This window comes from Musca vetustissima, unplaced genomic scaffold (assembly GCF_032173495.1).
Source record: "Musca vetustissima isolate MV318-11 ecotype Yass unplaced genomic scaffold, APGP_CSIRO_Mvet_v1 utg718, whole genome shotgun sequence".
Classification (NCBI taxonomy): Eukaryota; Metazoa; Arthropoda; class Insecta; order Diptera; family Muscidae; genus Musca; species Musca vetustissima.
In genome coordinates, this window is record NW_026879958.1 from 129794 (window position 1) to 134257 (window position 4464).

Below are 4464 nucleotides of genomic sequence, written 5' to 3' on the forward strand. Positions count from 1 at the left end.
TCCTTTAAGTTTACTGTTTCACTACCAGCGTACCAATAAACTTGACATTAAAGACCATAAGCGTTACCATAAAATGGGGCATACTTGAAAACTATACAAAAATATAGTTTATGGAAAATATGGTTTATGGAATTTATATATGGGAAATTACAAAATTCTTTTAAAATTCCATTAAAAAATTGAAATTTTTTTGCGAGCACATTTATATTTTTGGTACATAGGTTAAGAAAAATATGCTGATTCGAAATTTGTTCGCGTTCATAAATGCTGATGCTGCACACAAAAGTTATAGCGATTTTAAATCTTGTATTTCAAATATAAATTAAATGAATTCCCATTCGTTGTAATTCGCGAATTTCTTCACAAATGGTTAAACACCATTGTTTTCTTTGCATACCAGTCAAATCACATTGAAATACGGCTTAATAGTCCCGAAAAACAAATAGAATCATGAGGATATCGGAAAATAAAATAAATTAATTTTTGAAGTAAAATATTTTTTTTTTTTGATTTTTTAGTATGGTTAAGAGGATAAGATTTTCCCATAATCTTCTAAAATATACGACGCTTTCTTCTGCAAAATCTTTTAGATGATTGTTAAATATTGGTAAATTCATCTAATAAGAGTTTCGTCGTTAAAAGTTACTAAAGGTATTGCACTTACAATTCATAAAAATTGCCAATATTGAAAAGCATGCAATTCGCGTATTCGTGGAAATCAGTTGTTGCGCATGCGGTTTTCGTATAAACCGAATGAATTTCTTCCAATAATTATGCATTTTTCGAGATTTGATTGAGCGGCCAAAGTGTGCCGCTCGATGTACTTTACTATGCAAAAACTCTAAAAACGAATAAAAATGGCGAAACGTGCATACGATTTTTATGCGCATCCGATTTCAGTAATCTCCTATGAAAATGCACAAAAGGACACTTATTTTAAAAGGATCGGTCAAGAACCGCGGATGTGCCTCCACAATCGATTTTGGATAAAATACGTATATTATTCGCGTATCGATATATTTTTGACCTATTTTCACACAGATTCGCGAATATGATAACATAAGAAAGAATGTATGTGAAATCAATTCGAAGAAAAACTCGATTATATACGCGAATTTGTCAAAATAATTTTTTGTAGTTTTTCCCACATTCAAGGTACCTATATCCGCCGTTTTATTGGGCGGAATTGAACATGGATGGGCTCATTAGTTCCGGCACGTAAAAAAAAAACTAAAATCACGCGGGGTTCCACGGAATTTTAATAAGCTTTCTTAATTTTAGACTCAAAAAATATGTTTTTCATAAAAATTTACGCACCAAATTTTCGTCTTTGAAACCCAATTGCAAAGAAGCTACGGTGAGCACATTCATGAGATATACACTAAACTAAGCAAAATCACGAGTTCTACAATCCTATAATTAGTTTAGTCCATTATCTGTATGCGCGCCCTAATTATAAGAAAAATTCAAAAACCAACGAAAATCCGGCTTCACAATGTCAGCATCCATTTTGGGTGGATGCAGTGATTATACCGAACAATCATACATTAGAACCATATTGTCCATGGGGTATTCTGCAACTTAGTCACTGATCACATGTGCGTGCGTTGTGTAGTTTAGCCACAAATCAGGAACGAACACAAAAAAACTCGTTGGCTTCAACACATTTTCACCCATTTTTTTACATTACCACCATCACAGCTTCCACGCAACTTATTATTTTTGACCAATATTTTAAGATTTTGACACTTCATTTTATAGAAATAAATTTAAATTATATGCAATATCTTCATATTTCGCGAGTTATAACCTTGCAAACCTCAGTTTCAAGGAATTAAAGATTTTTGTAATTTCCCATATCAATATCAAATAAAATGAAAAATAAATTCCATAAAATGTTACACATGGCGATTGGCAAATTTTCAACAAATTAAAAAAAAATATTGTTTCTAAAGTCCACATTGTTCTCAAGATTTAACTATGAACGACCAAACGAAACGGCTGCAGCTAGAAACTTGAAATTTTAGGTGAGGGTCACTTTTGGTCCAAAGGCGTCAGATAAGGCTGGGTTTTTGGAAATTCGTACTAGAACGGTACGAAAACTACTAAATATGGTATCATTTGTATTTGGCAAACCGGTAGAGCTAGAAATCTTAATTTTGAAATGATATTTGAGTAGAATTGATGTAACAAAGGATTTTTTGGAAATTCGAACTATAAGTAAAATGTACTACATTTGGTACAATTTCGTAGCACGTCAATGGAAAGAGCTGAAAACTTGAAATTTGGAATGCGAATTAGGGTTGAAAAGTAGGGTCGATATAAGGAGATGGGTTGGAAAGCGCTGATTTGGAGGTACAAATTACCGTCGGAGTGTAGTATTGGGATATGTACGTAGTTTTGGAAATTTTTTACTTATGTGTACGAAAAGTACTAAATCGTACTACAATTGGTACAATTTGGATTTGGGTGAACCGATAGAGCTGGAACAATGAAATTTGGAGTAAGGATCATTGTTGGGGTGTAGGATTGGCGTATGTAGGAAATTTTGGAAGTTTGTACTAATATGTACTATATGGTACCAAATTTGGATTTGAGTGAACCGATAGAGCTAGAATCTTGACATTTGGAGTTTGGATCATTGTTGGGGGGTTGAAATGAGCTATTTAGGAAGTTTTTGAAATTCCTACTAATATGAACTAAATTTGGTATAATTTAAATTTTGAGTGAACCGATGTAGGAAGTTTTGGAAATTTGTACTAAATGGTACCAAATGTGAATTTGGGTGAACCGATTGAGCTGGAATCTTGAAATTTAACGACAGGATTACTGTTGGGGTATACAATTTGGCTTTGTAGAAAGGTTTGGAAATGAACTAAATTTGGTATAATTTAAATTTGGAAATTTGTACTAAATGGTACCAAATTTAAATTTTGGGTGAACCAATAGAGCTGGAATCCAGAAATTTGGAGTTAAGGTCACTATTATGGTGGATTCCTGAAGATAGGGTTACTGTTGCGGTGTAGGATTGGTACCAAATGTGGATTTGGTGAACCGATAAAGCTGGAACACAGAAAATTGGAAATAAGGTTACTGCTGGATTCCTGAAATTTGGAGTTAGGTCTGCAGTTGCGTTGGGTTCCTGAAATTTGAAGTTAGGATCATTGTTTGGATGTAGGATTGGAATTTGAAGAAAATTTTGAAAACTCGTACTAATGTGTACCAAATGTGGATTTGGGTGAATCGATGGAACTGAGACACTGAAATTTGGAGTTAAGATCATTGTCGTTTTGTAGGATTGGGGTATGTAGGAAGTTTTGGAAATTCGTACTTACGTGTACTAAATGTTACGAAATTTGAATTTGAGTGAACCGATAGAGCTAGAATCTTGAAATTTGAAGTTATAATCACTGTTGGAGTGTAGGATTTTGCCATGTAGAAAGTTTTGGAAATTCGTACTTATGTGTACTAAATGGTGGTTATGATCATCGTTGGGGTGTTGGATTGGGGTATGTAGGAAATTTTGGAAATGTCTACTAATGTGTACTAAAATGTATACAAATTAGGTTTAGGTGAGCTGATAGAATCCAGAAATTTGGAATTAAGATTGGGGTATGTGAGAAGTGTTGGAAATTCGTACTTATGATTGTTAAAGTAGGTAGTTATGGAAATTTATATTAATGTGTACTAACTGGTTTGGGATAACCTATATTTAATTTTTTTTAATAAGTAATAAAGTACAAAGGGTACAAAAGGTGGCGTAGGGGATGATAGATACCAAGCAACGGCTCTGATTGGCTTTAACATGGCGAAGGCCAGGCTTATCTTGGTCCCTCTTTCATCTCAATTGTGGACACTGACCTCCCCGCGGTGCCACCTGGGGAGCTATTCTCATCACCCGATGAAATAGTGAGCTAATATGTGCCGCGAGTTCACCCATAAGAACTATAAAAAAAGGGTTGAGGCGTCGGGTTAGTTGCCCACTCTCGGAAAACCTAACCTACTATGAAAAAGCTAAGAAAAAGAAAACCAAACCCCCCTAATGTTGACGACCCCCGCAAACGTATAAAGGACCACGATCTGCGAATCTGCACTTGGAATGTGCGCACGTTGTACAGAACAGGCGCAGTGTTCGCTTTGGCGGATATACTCAAGAAGTACAAAGCCGATATTATTGCCTTACAGGAAATGCGATGGAAAGGGACAGGCGTAAGTAAATCAGACGATTACGCCCTGTATTATAGCTGCCATGAAACGAGACATGAATTTGGCTGCGGATTTATGGTTAACAGGAGAATAAAAGACCTTGTCCCCAGATTCACTCCAGTAGATGAGCGAATTGCTACAATCCGTATAAAAGCGAAGTTCTTTTACATCAGTCTAATTTGCGCCCATGCCCCGACCGAAGATATAGATATATTTTACGAGCGCCTAGAAACAGCATATGACCGTTGCCCTGGCCAT